Source organism: Suncus etruscus, chromosome 5 (genome assembly GCF_024139225.1).
Source record: "Suncus etruscus isolate mSunEtr1 chromosome 5, mSunEtr1.pri.cur, whole genome shotgun sequence".
Lineage (NCBI taxonomy): Eukaryota > Metazoa > Chordata > Mammalia > Eulipotyphla > Soricidae > Suncus > Suncus etruscus.
The window spans coordinates 7059582-7086092 of NC_064852.1; the positions used below are offsets into that span (position 1 = coordinate 7059582).

The 26511-nt window shown below is 40.2% G+C and overlaps 1 protein-coding gene and 1 non-coding gene across 4 annotated transcripts in view; both read left to right on the forward strand.

Moving 5' to 3' along the window:
* ASTN2 (astrotactin 2) overlaps nucleotides 1-26511 on the forward strand; it is a 1116661-nt gene that overhangs the window by 661891 nt on the left and 428259 nt on the right. The window lies entirely within an intron of this gene.
* Nucleotides 9555-9661, forward strand: LOC126010535 (U6 spliceosomal RNA). The gene has a single exon (XR_007496559.1). It is a non-coding gene; the product is annotated as a U6 spliceosomal RNA (small nuclear RNA).

The window sequence follows — 26511 nt, forward strand, 5'->3', positions numbered from 1 at the left end:
AAATGGGGGGCATGCCCAGAGTTAGCTTGGTGGGGTATTGGTACTCCTAGATTCAGATTCCAAATATGAGGAACTCTGTGACCTGAATGAAGGAGCTGAGAATTTTGGTTAGGTTTTATTGGAGCATGGATGCTTCTTACCTTAATGGATGATCTGGTGTAGATATTGAAGTTGATGTCTCCAATTTTATTTTATTTTATTATATTTTATCTTTATCTTTCTTTTTGCACTTCGGCATGGTTTGATTTTAGGACCGAGACTATTGTGTGGTCCTTGTCTTTATTGCTGTAATGCTCACTGAATATTTCATTTGATATTTCTTTCTGTATTGTTGCGGTGTTTCAATTACCTTTTTCCTGCCCTCTCTCAAACTGAGGCTGAAAGCCTCTAGGACTCCACCCATTTTCAGCTTATATGATTTTTTTTTACCCCATTCTATTGTTTTTCTTTCCTTCAAACAAAACCACAGAACTCGAACTATCCAACTCCGCCTCTCAAATAGAGGGGGAAACAAGGGAGGGTACCAGGACCAAACAGATATATGGTCACTAATAGTAAGCTAGAGACAAAGAGGGGGCCACCTACTCTAGCAGCCCGGGGGGTGATGGTGGGGGATATGGGTTGCAGGAAGGGAACGGGGGTGGGGGGAGGACAAATTTGGTGATGAATATTCCCCTGATTCAATGTTAATATGTATCTAAAATACATATTAGATATGTAAGCCAATATAATCAAAATAAAAATTAAAAAAAATAAATATTAAAATGAAAAAAAAGATGGATCCATGTCTTCTTCCTCCAAGTTATGATATGTTTCTGTTTCTCTACATAAAAAATGATATATCTGGGCCTGGAGAGATAGCACAGCGGTGTTTGCCTTGCAAGCAGCCAATCCAGGACCAAAGGTGGTTGGTTCGAATCCCTGTGTCCCATATGGTCCCCCGTGCCTGCCAGGAGCTATTTCTGAGTACACAGCCAGGAGTAACCCCTGAGCACCGCCGGGTGTGACCCAAAAACCAAAAAAAAAAAAAAGAAAAAAAGAAAAAAAAAGATATATCTATGTTTTCTTTCTTTTTTTTTTTTTTTTGGGCCACACCCGGTGACGCTCAGGGGTTACTCCTGGCTATGCGCTCAGAAGTCGCTCCTGGCTTGGGGGACCATATGGGACGCCGGGGGATCGAACCGTGGTCCGTCCTAGGGTAGCGCAGGTAAGGCAGGCACCTTACCTTTAGCGCCACCGCCCGGCCATATCTATGTTTTCTTGATGAGAAAGAATACATCTATATTTTCTTGATGGAAAATGGTTTGTCAGTATTCTCCCTGACTGAGACATATCATACCAATGTGCTTTACAATAGGTTTACTATTAGCATCTCCAACTGGGACAGCCCAGAGAGTTAAGTGGAAAGGAGTGTATTTTGCCAACCAAAATATCTGTTATTTGGTGCTCAGTGAATAGTAGCAAGGGCAGAGTCAGACAGGCTATCAGGGAGAAATAAAGACTTGAAGGAATCTCCCGAGGCTAGATGTCTTTGTTCCTGAATATAAGTAGCAGGACTATGATAGAACCAACAATGAGGCTTGATTCCCAAAACTGGTGATCTTCTGCACTTCTAGTTCCCAAACACTGCACTCCAAACATTTATGAAATTTGTCTTCATTGAAAAGTACAATTTCCCAGGGCCGGAGTGGTGGCACTAGAGGTAAGGTGTCTGCCTTGCGAGCACTAGCCTAGGACGGACCTCGGTTCGATTCCCCGGTGTCCCATATGGTCCCCCAAGCCAGGAGTGACTTCTGAGTGCAGAGCTAGGAGTAACCTGGTGTGGCCCAAACCCCCCCCCCCAAAGTACAATTTCCCCCTTTTTTCAAATTGTTCTATCCCCTTCCCAACAACAAATTAAAAAATATTTTAAGTATATAGATAGACCATGACTATATTCAGCAGTTATGAATATATTTATTAATATAGCCCTCTGTAAGTATATACTCTGTGACTACCTGCTCACTCTTTGAAGTGAGCTCATTCCAGCTTTTCTCAGCAGAACTTGGATATGAGGGAGAAGGTGTGGGGCATAAGAATACCTCCTCAATCTTCAAAGTGGGATCTTAATTACAAAAGGTAATCCAAGAAGCCAGCCCAGTAAGCCTGCAGTGTACCCATCCCCCCCTCTCCCCCCCCCCCCCCCCAGTTCTTAGAAAGACAGTTGGGCTCTGTCCCTCTGCAAGTCTAGCTTCTGCTGAGGCACCATTATGATCAGTGACAGAGGGTGTCTGGAATTTAGTTCTGTAATTCAAATTCAGTCTCTGACACATATAATATTCTATTGGGATGGATTGCCTTTGGCCACATTAATCCTTCCTCTCTTTGAGTAAAATAATAGTACCTTCCTACAATGGCTGCTATGTGAAAAGTATAGCCTAGAAGTTAAGGAAATAGTCTCTATGTAAGATGTTCTGGTTCTCTCATTTTTTGTGTGACCTTAAATAAGTCAATGAGTCTCTAAAGATTATACATGCCTCATTGGTTAATGGCCTTGATAGCATGCCTATCTCATAGTGTGCCATAAGGAAAGCCTGTATCTGTAAGCAGCCCGTATTTAGAGTGAAAGGGGTCTGAAACCTCAGGAAGTGCCTGGTGTCAAGATAGGCCACCTTCCCTTGCACTAACTTTCATGTCACACATACCTAGTCATGGTTTTCTTGGTTCTGTAGCACTTTGGAGCAACAGTAGATTAAGGCATGAGACTCCTGAATATGGAGCAAAATCCAGGCAACTATGGGTTCAATAAAGTGAGTTCATCTCCCCTTTCCAAACCTCAGTTGTCCATGTGTGAGTGGTAAAAAAAAAAAATGGCAGCCTTTTCAGAGGCATTGGAGAAGTCATGTAATGAAGAGGGGCCAGGGGGAGACATTCTTTGCCTATGTGCATCTCTCTCCCAATATCCTGAACCCACAAAATGCTTGAGTGTCAGAGCAGCATTCTCCAGAGTCTCACCATGAACCCAGAGGTTATAGCTCAGGAATAGGTAGGTAGACATTCATTGTCAGCCCTGTTCCCACTGTGCTTGTGAGAACTTGGGAAGTCCTTTTGTTCCCTGCACTTCAGTGTCCCTTCTTGCAACAGGGCTGAGCATCCCTGTCTGAGGGGCCCAAAAACCACAACTACTTGGGTTAGTAGAGAAAGCCTTCAAATTTGAGCATGCCTAAGAGATGCCACTCGGACATTCACCTCCCTAGTGCCTGGGACAAGTCATAGAAACCTCACTTTTCTTCTCTGAGAAGTGAGAAAAGTCAGACGCCAAGTTCCATCAGGCAGTGGTTAACACAGTGGGTTAATATTCATCACACATTCACAATGGTGCCTGGCACACAGAAGCACTATTAAGTGTGAGCTATTATTATTATTAATGAGCTATACAATGGCTATTCATTACTGCCACCTGGCAGTAACTGAATTCACATCCTTCAGGACTCCTGGCAGGTTTTCTTGAGATTTTCTTGGAAATGTGTTCCCTGGCTTTCCTTCTCTAAGCTCTCCAGAGTTGATTTATATCATAATAAAACCCAGATGATGGAGAGCTCAATGATATAGAACACCTACCTTGCAGGCATGAGGTCAAAGCTTTAGGCCCCATGATGTCGCATGCCAACAGTGGCACCAGTGTTTGGGGTCCTCAGCATCCCCACTAAGTCTATGATTTCTCCTACATTGGAACCAAGTGTGTGTGCTAACTACAGCTAAGTATGACTCTGGAGAAGTACCAAGACCTACTGTGTATGATCTTCAGTCATTACAATAACAAAAAGAAGGAAATAAGTAAAAATCTCAAGGACAGCAAGATTTTGTATACTCATTCCTCTCTATCCTCACTTTTGAGTCATGTTAGTATAGATATTTCTGTGAGATGAAACTAAGGTTTTGTAAATACTCACCTGAAGTACAGGAGGATTGGACTCAGTATTTGCTGAAGTGGATGTCCTTGTCTCCCAAGGCCTGTGTGGTCCAGAGAGAACCAATAGACTGGATAGCTTGAGGGTTCATGGAGCAAGGTGTACTCTGCAGCTACTGCCACTTAAGTTCTCCATGCTGGCTCCTCAACTCAACTATCTTCTTGCAGAACCCAACCTTTCATCTCCTCATTGAATCTCTTTGTTGAATGCCATGGATTTGGTGAATCTTCATTTAATGCTATGACTCTTGTAGAGATCCATTGAATACTCCCACTATATAGGCTCTTTGAGTCCAGCTCCCTCTTTTTCCACTGAGAGTTAGGAAGAAGAAAAGGGAAGTGGTCATTGTAATGTTTGTCACCCATGTCTCCTCATTTTCTGTGTTTCACTAATGGGAAAGATGCATTTCAGAACTGTATCCACTTTTATACTGCTCATTAGCAAAGTCAGCTTGATTTCTTTCCCACTAGTCCATTTCTATCAATGTTTCTCAACTGGGTTCATATCTGTTCCTGTGTACCTCCAAGATATGCCAATAGATCTCACAGGTAAAAAAAATTGTTGGACCATAGCATGAGATTAAGATGTCATGTAGTGGGGTCGGAGAGATAGCATGGAGGTAAGGTGTTTGCCTTTCATGCAGGAGGTCATCGGTTCAAATCCCGGCATCCCATATGGTCCCGCATGCCTGCCAGGAGCAATTTCTGAGCCTGGAGCCAGGAATAACCCCAGGTGTGACCCAAAAACCACAAAAAAAAATGTCATGTAGTAAGATGGGGTAGCTACCAGAAGAAAATACCATCAGGAAAATATATATGGAAAAATGTTGAGAAACACTAATCTAGATCAGAGATGGGAATTGCCTCGCCTCTGTGCCATATTATTACTGTGTAAAAATACATAAGGTCTGGCCCTGGTTTATGGTGACACACTTAGAAGTCTCATCAACTACTATTGGCCAATTTGCTTGTATTGTACAGCCTGTGAATGATATTATACATTTCCAAATGGCTCTCAGCAGGGAAAAGGTTTTCCATCCCTGCTCTAGACCTTCCTGGAGATGGGGTTCACCATCTTTTCTTCATCTTTGGGTATCCTAGGAAAGAGGTATCGTGAGTGATTCAGGAAGCCTGAATTTGATGTCAGATACATCATATTTGCACCAGAGCTGCTTCCTAGAAAGCCAAGTGTCATGAGAAAATCACTCCTGTCCTCAGAGCCCCTTTCCTTTCCTGCCAAGTGGGGTGAAGAAGAGCAAGCTCCCAGCCTGAGGAGACTGAAGCCAAGAGCAATAAGAACAGCCCTTGTAGGGGGTGGGTGTTCAGAAGTGCTCTGAACATGCGAATTTCCTTCTTTCTCTTGTTGTGTGTGCTGAAGCCTGCACAGATGGCTGACATGTGGGGAGACTGGCCCATTGGTATTTCACTGGAACTCAAGCCAGAACTAGAGCAATGTGAGCAGATTTTGTCTCATATTCCAAAAAATATTTATCCAGCATTGAATATTAAGAAGTGGTAGTCATTCCAATAACATACAAGACATGGCATTTTGTTAGGCCACTGTGTTAAGGGTTATTAAATATCATGGCCTCCCACTTCCAGTGATTCTCCTCAGTACTTTTAATCAGATTCATTTTGTATTGAGAAAATCTAAGCTTAACCAGATAGCTGGTTCATGTCCCACATCTCCTAAGGGACAGAACCAAGTTAGCTTTGAAGCCCAGGTCCCAAAGATCACATGAAGTATCTTGCTTTTTTGCCTCTCCAGACACTGAGATGATCTGAGAAGTGAAAGCTTATGTGTTTCACTCTTGCTCCTCAAATAGCCCAAATACTCCTGGGGAGCCAGACTGTGAACCAGACCATTGTGTCTGACAGAATGAAGTTTGTGCTAGAAGAATAATTAATGTGTGAAGGGAGGAAAAAAAGATGTTCACTGGTGCCAGGCATCCAAAGGAAAGAGAAACTTGCATGGGAGGACCTTTTATTTTGACTGTGATGGTGCTGAGTGTTTGCAACAACCCCAGGGGGGCAGTTCCTCATTATCACATCTATTTTCAAAACCACCACCAGAAAGTGGTGATTGGCCCAGTATAATCCAGCTAAGAAAGAGCAATACCAGCATCAAAATTCCAGGGCTTCCTGTGTCCTTGGCCTGCTTTTCTACTTAAAAGTCAGAATGGGGCCAGAGAGGGGACACTTTGAGCTGCAAACTTGTGCATAAAATTATTTAATCAGAAGAAAGCAAGACCAACTCGAGGGTCTGAGATTGAATCCTGGGGTGATAGGCAGGTACTGATAGGCATTTGCTAGGTGTTTTTAGGCCCAGGTAGAAGGACATAGTGCAGTTTAGTGGTTTGGGCCATGTGTCTGGGTACTATTCTAGGGCCTATGGGAAAGTTCTGCCTTTTCTTTTTTTGTTGTTTTTGTTTTTGTTTTGGGGGTGGGCACATCTCGTGATGCTCAGGGGTTATTCCTGATTATGTTCTCAAAAATCACTCCTGGCAATTCTGGGGGACCATATGGGACGTCAGGGGAAAGAACCACAGTCTATCCTGGGCCAGCTGCATGCAAGGCAAACACCCTACCACTGTGCCACCGTTCCAGCCCCAAAGTTCTGCTTTTTCCAGGCACATGTCCTCACTTCCTGAAGGTGATGCCAGCACCTGCAATCATTTGTCTTCTGACTGTCAATCCCAGAAATCCTGTACCACCCCTCCCACCCTTTCTGAGTCTCAGCTTCACAGATCAGTGCATATTGAATGGCCACTGAGTTGCCATGAGTTGATTAAAACTTGTAATAACTATGGGTCCCCAGTGGTCCTGGTTGTTCAAATCAATATCAGCTGTCACAGACTGGCTTACTGGCTTTTGTGACAGATTGAGGCTGAAAAAGAAGTAGGTAAGGAATGAGATCATATACCAGACAGTTATCATGAGGCCCTTTGGGACAGATAGGACCAAGCCTACTGTCTAAGAAAGGGCTACATAATCCTAGAGGGCTCCCCAAACCCTGACTTAACTTGTAAGATCCTTAGTGACTTTGCCTCCAAAATAATGTATCTTAGCAGTACCAAGAGTCTTTAGCTGTGCTCATGAGGAAATACTCAGGACAAGGTTGCTGGTAAGTAAAATCCGTGTCTTCTCCTTCATTTTGCGCTTCCTTGTTTTTCTTTTCTTCTGTGCTGCCAAGACTGTGCTGCCAGCAGTCACTTTGAGGTTTCTACTAATCTACCCTTGCTACCTTCCCATGAAGTTCTTGTGTGGCCCTAGCCAATATGATACTTTTGTCATATCACGGACAGGCCACTTGCATGGGGACCAGAAAGGAAACCTCATTTGAAATCATCATCCATACAGGCACAGTCTGCCTTTCACTTTCACCTCGGGCAAGATACTCTCTGATTGTGACTTCTTCATCTGCAAGATTAATGGGATGACAGTGAGCCTTGCTGGGAAGAGCAGAAGTGGCCTGGGGCTGTTTCCTGCCTACTCCTCCATGAGCATGTCCACTTCCATTGCTCCTAGAAGTGTTTTCTGTTGGGGAAAAATTACAAGGTGAAAAGCCCAATGGGCCTAAACAATAACACAGAAGGTCCAACTGGTAGTACCCGTTAGCTCTTCAGACAATGACTATATTTACACCATTGTGAGATCTAACAGTTATCCCAAATTGACTCTTATTGATCTAAGTTTTGGTAATTTTGTCTGACTTTGTGTTATAATAAACAATTTGAAGTAAATTTGATTGTGCCTGCAAGGAACAAACATTCCTGTAAGATTGGAGTGGCAGGTAAAAAATTGGGGACATTGGTGAAGTGAAGATCACATTGGTGATGGGGTTGCTGTTGGAACATTGAATGCTTGAAAAAGTAATATTGTGAACCACTTGGTAAATAAATCATGGTGTTGTAATAAAAATAATTAAGAGAAAAAAATTATCACAAGGTTTCTACATTTGTTGTCAGTTTTTCTTGGGAACCTGCCATTATGATTTGAACACTGATTGGGTCCTTAACGCAAGTTAAGGCTGGTCCTTCACAGTCTACACTTCTTTTTGAGATTCTAAGAACTTAATTTTTTACCTGGCTAGAAAAGTGGAAACTGAGACTTAGAAACAAGGACACACCACAGAGAAGATATTTGGCTTCACTCCCAGATTCAAACCCTGTGTGGCAGGTGGTATCTTTCACCTGCCGTTCTTGGTCAAGCTCATGAAGGTCATATATTCTCATTTCATGATTATTGGTCTAGTGAGCATGACTATTGTTTAGAAGCAGCACCATTCCAGGAGGGAGCAAGTTAGTGTAATCAGAATTCTTGCACTGGTGATGGGAATCAGTTGCCTACTAGCCCTTGGAAGAAGATAAGGCTTTGCCCATCACTAAGCATCTATGAAACATCTTTGACTTTCTTTTTCTTTTTCTTTTACGCTACATGAATTTCTTAGGCCTATCAGGGCTCAGGGGCTGCCCTAGCTGTACCTAGTGTTCAGAAAGCCATGTGGTACCAGTGATTGAATTCAGAGCCTTGTACATACAAAGAATGTATTCTACTACGTGAGCCATATCTCTGACCCCATTCTAGTAATTTTTCTAAGATTATTTCTTTCTAATTGGTGGGAATCCAGTTTCCTTCTAAAACCTCATAATTGGGGCCAGAGGGATAGCACAGTGGTAGGATGTTTGCCTTGCATGTGTCCAACCCCAGATGGACCCTGGTTCAATTCCTAGCATCCCATATGGTCCCCCTGAGTCTTCCAGGAGCAATTTCTGAGCAAAGAGCCAAAAGTAACCTAAAAAACAATAAACAAACAGATAAATAAAACCTCATCTCATCATTGTGTGTGGCCTAACAATAAGGTTCTGTACTGAGAAAGGTGTCTTTAGACAATGTTGTTAATATAGGAACATCATTTAGGACAATTGCATGAACTATGAACTATGGTATAGTTGACCACACCCTGTAAGAAGATGGAATGGCCCATGAGAGCCATCATCCTCTGTGGCTGAGATCTATCACTAGCCAACATGTCCTTATGCAATATGGGACTATCCTTTAGAGTGACTTTTCCCCCTTGCATAGCTTAGAGTTGATTTCACAAATGTCAAACAACTTCCCATGTTCTTTCCTTTATAAAAGGAAAACCATCTCTAAGAGTGTAATATGCTTACCTGAAGTGGCGTCACCCCTTGATGGGGACCAAGACAAGCAGGACTGGAGCTCAGCTCTCAGAAGAGAGCCACACACACACACACAGACATATTGAGGGCTAAATAGGAAACCAATAAGAGTTCTATATGAGCAGTCACCTTCGAGGCTGCCTCCATAGCTGAAGTTGTTTGAAAAAACTACCTAAGTACAGCCACTAAATTTGGAAATGTGCCTGTCAAGATGGCAGGTGAAGTTAGGTTGGGTGGAAGGGGGTGGAAGGGAGCATGTGAACACTGGTGGAGGGACATTGATTGTGGTAGTGGAATATTATACTCCTAAGAGTATAACTACCAATAACATTGTAAATTACATTATTTAATTAAATTTAAAATTTTAATAGTTTATGAGAAACAAAGAGAAAAAGAATCCAGGTGCCTTAAAAACTTCTCCTGTGCTCGCTTCGGCAGCACATATACTAAAATTGGAACGATACAGAGAAGATTAGCATGGCCCATGCACAAGGATGACAAGCAAATTCGTGAAGCGTTCCATATTTAAAAAAAAAACTTCTCCTACGGACTTGCAGTAGATGGGGTTTGTGTGATTTTCAGAAGAAACTATGTTTGTGCAATCTTCAGAAAATAGTTAACTACCAGGGCTGGTGAGGTGGCGCTAGAGGTAAGGTGTCTGCCTTGCAAGCGCTAGTCAAGGAAGGACCGCGACCGCGGTTCGATTCCCTGGTGTCCCATATGGTCCCCCCAAGCCAGGGGTAATTTCTGAACGCTTAGCCAGGAGTAACCCCTGAGCATCAAGCGGGTGTGGCCCGAAAAAACAAAACAAACAAACAAAAATAGTTAGCTATATACTCTGGAGGTCACTCCAGATCCAAGAAAAATTATTTGCTTTGCAAGTTGGTTGTTTCTCCTTCCCTTTGCAAAGCTGCTTCACCTCCTAGACCTACAAGTAGAGTGGTGGAACAGCTCATTATGCATTTTGCACTGGGAGCAATTTGTATTCCATAATTAATGAACATTAAAATGCATAATTGCAAACAGAAACAAATGGATTGGTGCTGAAGGGCGGGCTGGATTAAAGTCAAAGCTGCTGATTTTAGGGATAGAGGAGTAAGCTAGTGGGAGCTGGGTAAAGCCATGTTTTGATATGATGCTGGGTTTTCCCCAGCATCCTAATTCCTACTCAGATGCACCAAACCCTAAGGATCAGGTGTAAAATCACTCCTATGTACCATATCTCCAAGCACAGGTGAATGAGTCTGAATCAGGATTGCTCATGAAATAATTCAACCCAGGCTGAGGGTGAAATGTGTATAGTCTGGCAGTCTTCTACCTCGTATCTCTACCAAGCTGCCTGCCAGAGCTACTGTTTTATGTAGAACAGAGACCACCCCTGGGTTGGGCAGTAAGGACAATATAAGGACAGATAGCTCAAGCTATCCTGAGCCAATCCCACCCAGGTTTCCAAGTAAGACAATCTCTGTTTAGGGATCAATTCAATTTGTAAACAAACATATAAAGGAAACAGGGATGATCTTTGTTTTAGGTAAAAAAAAAAAAAAAAAAGATGTGTAACCTAACAGTCAAGTACCTAGCCCTAGGGTTTCCCTGAGATGGAAGGGAAGACAGTACTAGGGAAGACAGCTGACCTGAGTTAGGTGAATATATCTCTTACCTACTTAAAATAAAACCTCAGGCAATGGGGCAGTGCTACAAGAAACAGACCCTCCTGATAACCTGCCCGTTTCCCCTGCACATTCTTGGTCCTTCAGAGTCTACTCCTCTTTTTGAGATATTAGGAAAATGTTTACTGATCGCATCCACCACCATCCATAAATTCATCAGAGTAGCCAATCGAATCACTCACCTCTCTGCCACACCCTCACCAACGATTTCCCAAGTATGCTTAGAATCAACTTAGATGCCTTCCATGTCTGATATTAGAGGTCAACAGTTTTATTTTTATTTGCCTTCTTTAATTTTATTTGGTAGAGAGAGGCCCAGATAGTAAATATTTTAGACTCTTGTAAGTCATATGTGGTCTTTTCTTGTCTCAGAGTCTTCCTTTAAGAGAAAGAAATGTTAAAAATATAAAAGCCATTCTTAGCTCTGTGTAAAAACAGACTGTGGAGGAATAGATGGCTTTTCTCAATTTATCCAACAAAATGCAAGTAAAATTCTGAAGACACTGTCTGAAAGAAAGAGGGATTGTGGGAGGTAGAAAGGGGAAGTTAGATCCACTGGTCTCCTGGGATCTGACCCAGGAGATGCCTGGTGATCAGCATCTTGGGTTTTCTCTTCTTCTATTATGTCCAAGGCTTTGATCTAAAGAACCCAGAAACTTAGAAATAATGGTGGGTGGAGACAAAAATAGCAACAGCTCTCCTCCATCCCAGAAAGGAACCTGCTCTATTTAGCCAGAAAAAAGAAAGCCTAATAAGAACAAGTATTTTTAGACTGTAATGACTCTAAACTAATACAGGGTAAAAAACAAAATCAAAACAAAACAAAACAAAAAACTAGAAATGGGCCGGGCGGTGGCGCTGGAGGTAAGGTGCCTGCCTTGCCTGCACTAGCCTAGGACGGACCGCGGTTCAATCCCCCGGCGTCCCATATGGTCCCCCAAGAAGCCAGGAGCAACTTCTGAGCACATAGCCAGGAGTAACCCCTGAGCCTCACAGGGTGTGGCCCAAAAACCAAAAAAAAAAAAAAAAAAAAAAATAGAAATGCAGCTGTTTTTCTTCCCATGATAATAAAGGTCAGATAGGAATTAAAAATCTCATCTTTTTGAATCTGTAGTAAGGCAATCCAACAATTGCCTACCTATCTTCATGCTAGGTTAACACCATAGAAGGACAAGGGAGGAGTCAAATTTTCTTTCCCACAGAGAAGAAATAAGTAGGCCACATACCATCTAGAGTAAGTATATAGTCTGGACTTCTGTAGAATTAAAATATAAAATATAAAGTATAAAGAGTCCACTTGTTGGGTGAGGTCACTCCAGGCACCCTGTTTCTAACTGCTTAGGCCGATGGGTCTGAAGAGGCAGGGTAACAGCGGAGAAATAATTCACAAGCAGTCAGTTAAAGTTTCATAGAGTCAGCTTGCTTTTATTCCATTGCCATATCCACCATGAGTCTCTCTGCCATATGCTCATATTTGCTGAGTTTTCCCAAGCTGCTTATCCCATCTCTCTCTCCCCTCCCCTCCCCTCTCTCCTCCCATCCCTTCTCCTCTCCTCCCCTCTCCTCTCCTCCTTTTTCCTCTCCTCCCCTCTTCACTCCTCCCCTCTTCGTTCCTCTCCTCTCCTCTGTTCTCCTCCCTTCTCCTCTTTTCCTCTCTCTTCTACTCTCCTCCCCTCTCTTCTTCTCCTCCTCTCCCCTCTCTTTCCCACTCTTCCCCTCTCCTCCCCCCTTTTCCCCTCCTCTCCTCCTATTTTCTCTCCTCTCCTCCCTTCCTCTCTTCTCCTCCCCTCTCTCCTCCCCTCCTCTCTCCTCTCCACCCTTCTCCTTTCCTTTCCTCTTCCCCTCCCCTCTTTCCTTCCCCTTTCCTCCCCTTTCTCCCCTCTTCTTCCCTCCCCTCTCTTCTGCCCCCTTCTCCCCTCCCTTCTTCATTCTGCTCTCTTCCCTTTCCACCCCTTCTCTCCCCTTTTCTCCTCTCCTTCTCCAGCCAGCACTTTTTCTTTATTATTTAAAACAGCCTGCCCCATCCCAGATATGGGCAGGTTTAATCATCCAGGTGGGATTAACATCTCAAAAGAAAGCTTAGATAAAAGGTAGTGGGGGGGGGGGGTGTTCACCTTACAGACAATTGTCTGTAATCCCTAAACAATTGTCATGAGATATTCCACTTATTACAGTTGTAATGAGACACTCCCAATAATCCTTCTAGACTATTGTCAGAAAATATCTAGCTGAAATCCAGTATCATCTAATCACTATTATAATGAGGCTAATCCTTGTTGTGAATAAGTGGACATCTCATAAGTGGATATCCGATGGGGAACAGTCAATAGACTCACCAAGTACTAGCATCTATTTATTGGATATTAGTGGAGTCCTAGGTGTCAGCAATAATGCAGTCTCTCTTGGTATCATTACACAACAAATGGAAAAACAAGGCTTTTGCCTCCACCCTTCCCTAAAACATCAGAAATAGTTTTAATGGCAATTGAGTGCTAAATTCATTATCCCAAATGCCCAGGTTTCCATCCAGAATCACCTGTGGTCCCAGGAACCAGGGAAATCTCAAGCTGAAAAATAAAAGCAGTATGCTAGCAACTATATAACAAAGATAGTAAAGCTATCTGACAAATATATTCAATCATCCTTTATAAAACTGCTTAAGAAAGCAATTACAAGCACAAAGGAAAAAAAATCTCGGAAAGTAGTAAAAGATATAAAAGAGAATGTGAAATGTGGAACTGAGAACATAATAACAGATTTTTTTTTAGCTCTGTGATTTGACTTGAACAAATTGGAGAGGACAGGGACGTCATCAGTGAACCTTAAAAAGGACATTATGAATGACTCATTCTGAACATGAAAAGAAAATGGACTGACCATGAAAACAAGCAGGCTCGTTTGTCTGTGAAACTATGTGTTTTTTAAAAAACTGAAATTTGCATTGTGGAATTCTAAGAGAGAAGAAAGCAGACCAAAAGTACACAAGAATTGGCTAAAAAATTCTTACATTTTTAGGCAAGATGTTATATTAAACAAAGTGAGAAAACTCCAGAATGAATAAACATGTATGAAAATTTCACAAATTATTGTCAGATTTTATGAAAATATTTTTTAGTCTTTTTAAAGAAAACACTTGAAAGAAAAATAAGAGTAACAGCATCGTGTGTGTGTGTGTGTGTGTGTGTGTGTGTGTGTGTGTGTGTGTGTGTGTGTGTGTGTTTGTGTTTTGGGGCCATACCCAGGGGTACAAAGGGCTTACTCCTGGCTCTACACTGAGGAATGACTCCTGTTGGGGCTCAGAAACCACATAGGAAACCATGATTTAAATTCAGGTTGACTATGTAGAAGGCAAAAACCTTACCTGCTCTACTCCACCCCGACATAATATTTTATCCTTATAAGTAAGAGCATTATATATTCATCCCTACAAATTTTATTTCCTTCAAATACAATTTAAGTAACGTAGAAGTCACATGAGAAATTGTAGAAGCCATAAAGATCTAGCACAACATTTTTCAGATTCTAAATTAAAAACAAAAACTGTCGATTCAGAATCATATATCCAATAAACAATTATTTTGGAAGGAAGAAAAAAATCAAGATATTCTCAAAGGTCTTAAGATATTGTCATCAGCAGACATACTCTTTAAAATATTGATTAGCAATAATTTTCAAACATTTGAAAATTATTCATAAAATGGATCTTGGAACAAGAAGGAAGGATATATATATACATATATATACTTAAATTTATACATATTTATAGTTATGAAAACTGTAGGTACATGCACTCAGTAGTTTTTTACCTCTAGAATTTTCTACATTATGCCTAATGATTAATAGGGTGGGGGAGAGAAAGTCAGAGAAATATCTGAGTTATAGAGTACTTGTTTTGCCTGAATTTAATCACCATTACCAAAACAAAATTCTTTTTAGAACACCATTATCTGATGTTATCTAAACATGGGTTTAGAGGAATATTTAAGAAGATTATATTTTAAATGGGAGAAAATAAGGCTTCTCTGCATACTTAAGCAGGTAAAATTACAACATCTGTAGGCTGTAATAAGTTATGCATATCTATAGCAACCACTTGAAAACTATATATAAAGAGATGTACTCCAAATTATGGATAAGTCAAAATGGAATTCTAAAAGGAATATTCAAGTAACACAGGAAGAAAAACATGAAGCAGAGAAATGAAAATCAGATAGCAGAAAATAAAACATCAGATGTAAGTTCTAAAATGTCAATAATCACTTCAGAATGTAAGAAATCTAGACACAGGAATTAAAGGACAGAAATTGGCTAAGTGACTTTGAAACATGCAATTATAAGATATCTTCAAGAAATTCATTTCAATACAATTTAACCAGGGTGAAGTAATTAGAGTATACATATATGCACACAGTCTAATAAAAACAGCTGTAGCTATATTAATATTAGATAAAGTAAACATTTGGCAAAGAATGTTACAAGAGATACAGCATGTAATAATGAAAAGATCGCTTACCTAGAAGTCCTAGATAATGTGAACAGCTGAATGTGCAAACCAAAAACTAATATAACTGAAAGGAAAAACACTAATCCACAATTATACATTAAACCTTCTGTATTGGGGCCGGAGAGATAGCATGGAGGTAAGGCATTTGCTTTTCATGCAGGAGGTCATCGGTTCGAATCCCGGCGTCCCATATGGTCCCCCATGCCTGCCAGGAGCAATTTTTGAGCGTGGAGCCAGGAATAACCCCTGAGCACTGCCGGGTGTGACCCAAAAATCACAAAAAAACAAAACAAAACAAAACAAAACAAAATAAAACCTTCTGTATTCCTTGACAACTGATAGAATAGAAGCAAAAATTAGCACCATTAAAACAGTAACTCAATATCACCAAGTAAAGAATCCTATCCAACATTTCAGAATCACTTTATAGCTGAATGCACATTCTTTTTCACTGCCTATGGAATTCATGTGAAGACTGGCCATAAATTTATTGGTTGTTAAAAATTGCTTTAGAGCCAGTAATACCTCAAAATGTTGGAACACAAGGATGCAGGCAGGCATATTTTGGTTATGCCTGAAAACCGTCAGGAGCAACCCCTGAAACACAGAACTGAGGGATAGTTCCCAAGCACACCAAAGTGTAGACTCCATATCAGAAAAAATTAAGTTAATAAATTTAACGAATTCAAATCATACAGAGGGCATTCTTCAGCCACAATAGTTAAGTTAGGAGCTGGAGCAATAGCACAGTGGGTAGGACATTATTAGCCTTGTATGTATGTGGTAGGTGGGATGAGGGGTGGGGAGTTGGTGGGGGTAGAGTAGGGAGGAGGGGGTGAGGGGGTGGAGTAGGGGTGTTCAATTCCTGGCATCACATTTGGTCCCCTGAGCCTGCCAAGAGTGATTTCTTTTTCTTTTTTAAAAATTTTATTGAGACCGGGGCCGGAGAGATAGCGTGGAGGTAAGGCGTTTGCCTTTCATGCAGGAGGTCATCGGTTCGAATCCCGGCGCCCCATATGGTCCCCCGTGCCTGCCAGGAGCAATTTCTGAGCCTGGAGCCAGAAATAACCCCTGAGCACTGCCGGGTGTGACCCAAAAACCACAAAAAAAAAAAAAAAATTTTATTGAGACCAATGTGATTGATAAGTCTTTCACAGTTTTATTTCTGGTTCATAGTGACAGTGAATTAGGGTCATTCCCACCACCACTGTTGAATTCCCTCTGCCGTAATTCTCAGCATGCATTCCAGACCACCATTCTTAGCTCCCTGGACTACTAGTGTATGTCGCTTTTGTGTACAGCTTGCTGTAGATAGGGCCTCTTGATTCTAATGTTGTGAACTTTAACTTGGGTATTAAGGTCTGACCATTTTTGATTTCCACTCAATGTTCCTGAGTCCCATACATGATTATTATCATTATTATTATTATTATTATTTTGGTAGGAGTGATTTTTTAAAGACATACAAATAATCAGCAAGTTTATTAAAAGTTTCTCAATGTCACCAATATCTAAGGAAATGAAAATTAATACTACAAAGTAAAATCAAGTCACATCAGGAAGAATGTATATGATCCCCTATAAAATAATTTATAAAAGATAGAATGGAAATCATATAAATAAACAGAAATCTTTCTCCGATATGGGTGAGAACATCAAATGGTAGAACCACTAAGGGATACATTATGAAGATGTCTCAAAATTTTAAAGGGGAACTAGCAATAGAATTTAACAAAATGCTTTCTGAGTTTGTTTTGAGTGCAGAACCAGATGAAACCTCTGAGTGCTGTTGGGTGTGTTCCCAAAACAAAACAAACAAAACAAAATATTAAATGAGAAGGCTATAATAGATAACAAACATCTCTACATAGGACAGAAAACAATTCTAAACAATGGATGGGTCAAAGAGGAAATGAAAAATTATACTGATCTGGATGAAATAAAAATAGTCTAATAAAAATTTGTAGGACATAACTATATTTTGTCCCACACATAAAAGTAATACATCATTTTTCATCTTTATTTTTATATTTGTTATTATATGTTTTTTATTTAAACACCTTGATTACATACATGATTGTGTTGTTTGGTTTTCAGTCATGTAAAGAACACCACCCATGGGCCCGGAGAGATAGCACAGGGGCATTTGCCTTGCAAGCAGCCGATCCAGGACCAAAGGTGGTTGGTTCGAATCCCAGTGTCCCATACAGTCCCCCGTGCCTGCCAGGAGCTATTTCTGAGCAGACAGCCAGGAGTAACCCCTGAGCAATGCCGGGTGTGGCCCAAAAACAAAACAAAACAAAACAAAAAACACCACCCATCACCAGTGCAATATTCCCATCACCAATGTCCCAAGTCTCCCTGCTCCTCATCCAACCCCCACCTATACTCTAGACAGGCTTTCTATTTCTTTCATACGTTCTCACTATTAGGATAGTTCAAAATGTAGTTATTTCTCTAACAAAACTCATCCCTGTTTGTGGTGAGCTTCATGAGGTGAGCTATAACTTCCAGCCCTTCACTCTTTTGTGTCTGAAAATTATTATTGCAAAAATATCTTTCATTTTTCTTAAAATCCATAGATGAGTGAGACCATTCTGTGTTTTTCTCTCTCTCTCTCTCTCTGACTTATTTCACTCAGCATAATAGATTCCATGTACATCCATGTATAGGAAAATTTCATGACTTCATCTCTCCTGACAGCTGCATAATATTCCATTGTGTATATGTACCACAGTTTCTTTAGCCATTCGTCTGTTGAAGGGCATCTTGGTTGTTTCCAGAGTCTTGCTATGGTAAATAGTGCTGCAATGAATATAGGTGTAAGGAAGGGATTTTTGTATTGTATCTTTGTGTTCCTAGGGTATATTCCTAGGAGTGGTATAGCTGGATCGTATGGGAGCTCGATTTCCAGCTTTTGAAGGAATCTCCATATTGCTTTCCATAAAGGTTGAACTAGACAGCATTCCCACCAGCAGTGGATAAGAGTTTCTTTCTCTCCACACCCCCGCCAACACTGCTTGTTCTCTTTATATTAGAGGAAAATTTATAGTCAAAAATAAATACATCAGAAACTAGACATTTTAAATAAAAACATATAAGCTCCCATCTCAAGAACTTACTAAAAAGAGAACAAAATAAGAAAAAGAAAGAGGGGCCTGGAGAGATAGCACAGTGGTGTTTGCCTTGCAAGCAGCCCATCCAGGACCAAAGGTAGTTGGTTCGAATCCCAGTGTCCTATATGGTCCCCCGTGCCTGCCAGGAGCATTTCTGAGCAGACAGCCAGGAGTAACCCCTGAGCACCACTGGGTGTGGCCCAAAAACAAAAAAAAGAAAAAAGAAAAAAAAGAAAGAGAAAGAGAATCAAGGCAATTAAAAATAGAATAAACTGGGGCCGGTGAGGTGGCACTAGAGGTAAGGTGTCTGCCTTGCAAGCGCTAGCCAAGGAAGGACCTCGGTTTGATCCTCCGGCATCCCATATGGTCCCCCCAAGCCAGGGGTGTTTTCTGAGTGCTTAGCCAGGAGTAACCCCTGAGCATCAAATGGATGTGGCCCAAAAAAAACAAAACAAAACAAACAAACAAAAAAAAAGAATAAACTAGATCAAAAATATTGAAACAAAAATATTTGAAATTGGGGCCGGAGAGATAGCATGGAGGTAAGGTCATCGGTTCGAATCCTGGTGTCCCATATGGTCCCCCGTGCCTGCCAGGACCAATTTCTGAGCCTGGAGCCAGGAATAACCCCTGAGCACTACCGGGTGTGACCCAAAAACCACAAAAAAAAATATTTGAAATTTTCAAGATAATAATAATCCTAGCAGTGCTGATAATAAAGAACAGAGAAGAGACAAGTTACCAGTACAGGAATTGTGGTGATTTTCCACAATAAAGTCAATTAGATTGGCACCTTTGACATCTCTTAGCAAGTTTGGTCACAGAGAGTGAGACAGACACTCGGATATATCCAGGTTGCAAATTGGCATGAGCAGCCAAAATAAGGGGATAAATCAGCCATTTGTACAGCAAGATTTCGGTTCCCACACCCTTGCTCCTGAGCTCCAGATTCTTGAGTCATTGTTTTATTAACAGGTACTTTAAGAACCCTTAGCAGGTACATTAAGAACAAGGACAGGGACATTTCCATAGGTTTGGTCCTAGGGTGAAACACAGTTAGCAAGTGCCTTTAAAGTATACTCTTCAAGTCATGGTTTGTTGTGTAGGTAAACATTTCCATGGGATTATTATGTTACTGATCCTACTCTGATCAGTGATTGTGCCCTACCCTAGGGTGTGACCTGGCATTCTGCTCCCACCCTAGGGTGGTACCTGATTCGGATATATAAAAGCAAAAGTCTGTGCAAGGTAGGGGCTTTTTTCCAGGGCTGATTCTGGGGCTTTTGGCTTCAGCCATGTCCACTGAATAAAGCTGATATCTTCTGAAGCCTGACTGGCTGTTAACAAATTTATACTCGCCGCATTCACCTCAAAATCGCCGCTGAACAGGGTGGCAGACGCGCGTACTCCGAGCTGGAGGAGAAAGACCTCATCCTCCATCCCTCCATGAGTCAGCCCCATCAAGGGCTGGCTTGCAACAATGGTTTTTCCCACTTTACTATTGCCTAGGCTTTGCTGTCTTGAAAGTGTTCTGTTCTTTTTTATTTTAGAAATGTGTATTATGACTATGATTTACAATCTTGTCCATAATACAGCTGTTTCAGGCATGCAGTGTTCCAACACCAATTTCACCACCAGTGTGGTCTTTATTCCACCAGTATCCCCAAGTTCCCTCCCACCCCCTAGCATGTTCCCTTGGCAGGCATAAAACAAGTTTATTTTATATTACTTGGTCCAATAAAACTTAAAGAAATGGCAAATAGAAGTATCGGACAATAACTCAATAGAAGTCAACTTGTGATGATGAATTGCTGTATGATCTTAACTTTTCTTAATCTAATAGAGGAAAAACAGATGCAGAATGAGTGAGTGCCATACTCAAGTGACATTCTAAGAGCTGGAAGAATATGAAAGAATGTTGTACAACAACTCAACCAAATAAACACCTCATAAAGAACACTCTCTCATGCTAGATTATCATTCAGATTTGAAGGAATTTATACAAAGCTCCATGGACAGGCAAGAGCTAAGGGAAATCATAGCCTTGAATTCCCTGTAGCTTTGAATTCTTTAACTTTCTTTGATCACTTGGATGTTCTTGAAATCTTAAGTTTTGCAAGCTCACTTAAAGAGCTTCTTTTAAGGAAAGGGTACACTTCGCAACACCTAGCATTTAGTGTTCTATTCTGTCTGGGCATACATTTTCTGTCCTCAAATTATTCTATTCTTGCCTACTTTACTCAGGGAACTATCCTGATTTTCCATAAGGAATAAAACATAGAATATCATTCCAGATATACATAAAGAAATTAATAAAAGATTGTTATAAATAGTTTGACATGCATATTTTTCAAAATCTAGAGGAAATAGCCATTTGAATAATCTTATAACTATTAAAGAAATTGTAACTTCCATGCTACCCCTTTAAAAATAAATAAGACTTAAAAGTCTTATTGAAAAAGTATATCAATTTTTTTTTTTACAAATATACCTTTAGGGAAAAAATAACAAGAGAAAATTACTCCCTAATTCATTTTTATAACAGTAGCATTATTCTGATCTGATATTTAAATCAAAGGCAGTACAAAACCAGAGAAACACTGAAAAAGACTAAAATCTTTCATATATATATTTTCCACAAATCCTTAACTAAATTCAACAATATGCAAAAAAGAGTCAGTCACCAAGACTAATGGGGCTTTATTCTAGAGATGCAAGATTAATTCAGTAGTTAAAAGTATATCAATATATGGGCCTGGAGAGAGAGCACAGCGGTGTTTGCCTTGCAAGCAGCCTATCCAGGACCAAAGGTGGTTGGTTCGAATCCTGGTGTCCCATATGGTCCCCCATGCCTGCCAGGAGCTAATTCTGAGCAGACAGCCAGGAGTAACTCCTGAGTACCGCCGGGTGTGGGCCCCCCCAAAAAAAAATATATCAATATAATAACAGACCAGAGGAGAAAAATCCTACCTGACCTAATCAATTGATTAAAAAAAAAAATGGGGCCGGAGCGGTGGCACAGCAATAGGGAGTCTGCCTTTCATGCAGCTGATCCAGGAAAGACCTTGATTCGATCCCCAGCATCCCATATGGTCCCCCAAAGCCAGGAGTGATTTCTGAGTGCATAGCCAAGAGTAACTTCTGAGCATCACCGGGTGCGGCCCATAAACCAAATAATAATAATAATTATAATAATAATAATAGTAATAGTAATAATAATAATAAATAAAAAGAGTAAAGTTATACATGTAAAGTTATACATTCTCAAATACAAAATGTTAAAGCAACTTCTATTGAAACCTCAATGTTTTTAATAGGTATTGATTAGAATTCCTTGGTAAACACATGAAAGAACAAAGTAATTAGGTTTGTCAAAAATGTCTTTAACAGAAAGGAAAGTAAAGAGGTTGATAGTAAAGAGATTAAGGTATTTGCAGTACCTTAACTGGCAGGTAGCTGACTGTATTTTGATACTTTACCATCATTTATTTGGACTCATAAGCACTGCTTGGAGTGATCCCCAAGCACAAAAGAGAAGTGATTCCTCCTATTTGTGTCCACCACAAATAGAGGAACATGTTTCTAACTCAGTAGTGGATTACATATTTTGCAAATATGATGTTCAATTTCCAGAACAGAGCATTAAAATTTAAACATAATAAAAAATAAATAAAAAGAACAAGAAAGAAGACGGTCTAGTTTGATTTTAGTTCTACTATTAAAGTAATCAAGACTGCGAGGTTAATGGAAGGACAGAAATATAGATCAATTGTATAGAATAGAAAATCCCCAAATCACCATATAAATAAATTCCATTTCTTTTTACAAAGGCACCAAAGCAATTTTAAAATAAAGGGAAATTTCAAACAAAGATGTAGAACAATCACACGCTTGTAGATAAAAATAAAACAAATTTCAATGTCTGTCTCACACCTCATACAAAAATTAACTCAAAATTATCACAGAATTAATTGCAGAGCATAAAGCTATAGCACTTCTAGAAAACCCTTAGAGATGGGGAAAAAACCTTTGAGAATTGGCTCTGGCAAAGAGTTCTTACATTTCAAACGTATGAATCCGCAGAAAAGAAAATGATAAGTTGGATTTCATCAAAATTAAAAACACTTGCTCTGTGAAAGCACATTTGAAGAAGATGAGAAGACAAGTTACCAAGTGGGAAAGAAAATATTTGCAAAGCACATATCTAACAGAGATCTAGAAGAACTCTCAAAACTGAATTATAAAAACTAATCCATTGGATATGGGCAAAATACAGCACACTAAGCATGTAAAATGGAAAATAGACACAAAATATTCAGCATCATTGACTATTAAGTAATAGCAAGTTAAAAACCCTGTAAGACAAAGCTACCAGCCTATTGGGATAGATTTAAATATATATTTACATATGTACAAAGATACGAGAGAGAAATCAAATTTGATGAGGATGTAGAGAAACTGGGTCTTCATAAGTCAGCTGAAAATATTTGAAATATTACAGCTACTACCAAATAAATAAATGAATAAACAAAGATATAACCTAGAAAAGTTAAAAATAGAGAGATTATGGGGCCAGATGATACAATAACAGTTTGGGTCTTGCACTTGGCTGAGCGGGGTTTGATCCCCAGCAGCCCATATATTCCCCAGAGCTGAACAGAAGTGAGCTAAGAACCAGGAGTAAACCCTGAGAATGGCCGAATGTGACCCCCAAAACAAAGAAATATAAATGTGCACTGATCATATGACACAGAAATTATATACTTTGCCATTTCTCCTAGGCTATTAAAAACTGTGTTGAGACACAAAAACCTTTCTATAAACGTTTGGGTTTTTTTTGTTTGTTTGTTTGCTTTTGGTTTGAGGGGCCACACCAGAGGTGCTCAGAGGTTACTTTTGGCTTTGCACTCAGTATCACTTTTGGTGTGCTTGGGGGTACAACATGGGATGCCAGGAATAGAACCTGGCTCGACCACATGGAAGGCAAACACCCTACCCACTTGCCTATCACTACAGTCCCTGTACATGCATGTTTCTAGCAGCTTTTTTATTTTTAATAGACACTAAGTAGAAATAGTCCACTGTTTTTTAAAAGTAGAATGAGTAACACACTTCTATATTGTAGAATTAAATAATTAACGATGGAGCTGGATGGAGGTGGATGGATGGATGGAGGGATTTTTCTCTGCCATCCCAGGCCATGTGGCTCCGCAATCCCCATTCAGCTGGTGGGTCCCAGGTTTAGGTGAACGGTGGAATTAGACTCATCCAGAGACAGGCATCAGGAAGAATCAACTTTATTCATGCCCTATCCACCACATGTGTGGCCTATATCATAACCTTTCAAGCACTTGCTATTCTTAGCTCTGCATCTTAACTCCTTTCAGCCATCTTCCTTTTGACCTCCAAGCTGGCCAAAGACCAAAAGAGTGGCCCCTAATCCCCTGGGTCAAAGGCTTTATCTACCTTTTCCAAGACCCCTCCCAGGAATTGGGCAGGGTCTTGCAGGTAAGGTCAAGTTACCTAGGAAGAATGGGTGGGGGATGAGGCTTCACTATATCACAGACTAAAATTCTCCAGTGTCTCTGTTACATGCAGTAACTTGAATGGATGTGAGAGTAATGCTGAGTGGAGAATGAAAAACCTGATTCCCACCCAAAATAACATACTCTCTCATTTCATGTATGTTACTTTCTGAAATGGCAAACTTTACAGATGGGAGAGTTATGGTTGTCAGGCACTGAGAAAGGAAGTCAGATGGAGAGTGTTTATAAAGGAAGTAGGTGAAATTTTGGCAGCAAAGAAATAGCTTCATTATTAATGTATGCATTCTGTTTGTCATATTTTTACTCTCATTTTCTAAAACTGAATCATAGAAGGAACTGATCAAAGGATACATAAGATCTCTCTCTTCCTTATAAGATATATTCAACTACCTGGGAATCTACAATATCTCAAAATGTAAAATATATGTAATACATGACTATATTGCATACTTGGTCCACAGTTTATGGAAAACAGTATGCTGTTTCCTCAAAGTATTAAAAAAATAGATCTATCATATGATCTACTTTTCAGTATCCAAAAACAAAAAAGCAAAATTTTTATTTTTAATATTCTTATTTAAACACTGTGGTTACAGAAATGTTCATAGTGAGAAGGGTGGAAGGGTGGTGTACATTCTCTGACTCAAAACTCAAAAAACAATAATTTTAAAATCCCTGCACATGGGGCTGGAGTGATAGAACAATGGGAAGGATACTTTCCTTGTATACAGTCAGCCTGGGTTCTATCCCATAGCAACCCTTATGCTTTCCTAAGTTCATTTGCCAGGAGTTATCCTTGAACTCAGAGCAAGGAGTAAGCCATGAACACCATGGACCCCAAACCAATATATATATAAATATACTTTCACATTGATATCCATTGCAGTTCTATATTACAGAATCAATATATGGAAACAACCAAATGCCCAACAACAGTTGAGTGAATGGAGAAATTCTGGTATATAAACACAATGAAATCCTACTCAGCTGTAAGAAAAGATGATATCTGATAACACAAATGAACTAGTGGGGAGTAAGCTAAGCAAAATAAGTCAGAAGGGAAAAGACAAGTACTAGATACTTTCAGTCAAATGTGGTTTTGACAGAACAGATAGGAAAATGAAACCATGTTCTTGGTGTCTGATTGCGAAACCAAGGCTTCCAAAGGAAGATAGAGAATTGAAAGTGTGCGGAGGGCCAGGTGAGCTACAGGGGAGGTATATAGACACTTTGAGTAGTAGGTGTGGAGTGAAAACATACATATTAAAGGTGTGAATCTGTACCTTATAACACCTTATCTTGTAAATGAATGTTGTTTTGATTTGTCTTAGAAAAATAAACACTGCAAACCACAAATAGTGTGGCACCCCGTCCACACTCAAATAATTGAATTTCCGTCTCCTGTTTATACCTGGCCTTGTGCTTACTTGTGTTTCTCTATTGGAGCTTCAATTGCAGGACCTTCCTTTATCCATCCCTTATAGCTTCCAGTTTGCTGTTCTTTCCTGTTCCTTCCTTTTCATTTACATTCCCCCCAAAAAACTCTTCTTACTCTGGCTCAACTCAGATGCTCCATTAGAATCTCCTTCATTCCCATTTACAATCACTTTTGATCACATTACCTTTTTTAAATTTTTTTAATTTATAATGTTTTACTCTTTGCAGTAGACACATCTTTCCTGTTCATTACATGTTTCCTCTTTGAGGACAAAGGTTTGTCTGTTTATTACCCCATCTCAGCACCACACACATTTGATTAGATCTGAGAGCCTTATTCAATCAATGTTCTTTGACTGAGCCAATGAAAGACTTATAATATAGAGGATAAAGAAAATGTTAATGGTTTTATTAAGGTTTTTTTTGGGGGGGTGGCCTCAACATCTGTTAATTTCTCCATTAATTAATCTTTATTTATTGATTTTTTTTTATTTTTTGGTATTTGGGCCACACCCAGCGGTGCTCAGGGGTTACTCCTGGCTGTCTGCTCAGAAATAGCTCCTGGCAGGCACGGGGACCATATGGGACACTGGGATTCGAACCAACCACCTTAGGTCCTGGATCAGCTGATTGAAAGGCAAACACCGCTGTGCTATCTCTCTGGTCCCTATTTATTGATTTTTATAAGTTAGGTTTTGAGACAGATGTTTTTGTTGTGCTTCACACAGATGTCCTCCTTCCTGGAAATGCCTCTCAAAGAGCTATGAGCATTCACATTTTGCACATAAAATTGAGTCCATGAAGCGCTTGCCTAGGCAAACAGGGTCCCAAAACCCAAAGACAATTAAAGAACTAAGACCCAATTTAGCCCAAGGATTTGTCCAAGATCTTGGTCATGTATGTGGTGGGACATGGGCAAGCAGACCCACCGTTAGCTGGGACCTCACTGTGTCTCTTCTTTGTGTCAAAGACATCTCAGTCCCTTAGCAAACTCTCAAATGTGCAGTTTTCTTTTTCTCATTCAAGTTTTACTGCATTTTTTCCATATTATCTCTGTAACTAGTTCTCTGATAGCTGTACATACACTTCAATTCCTTATCTTTAAG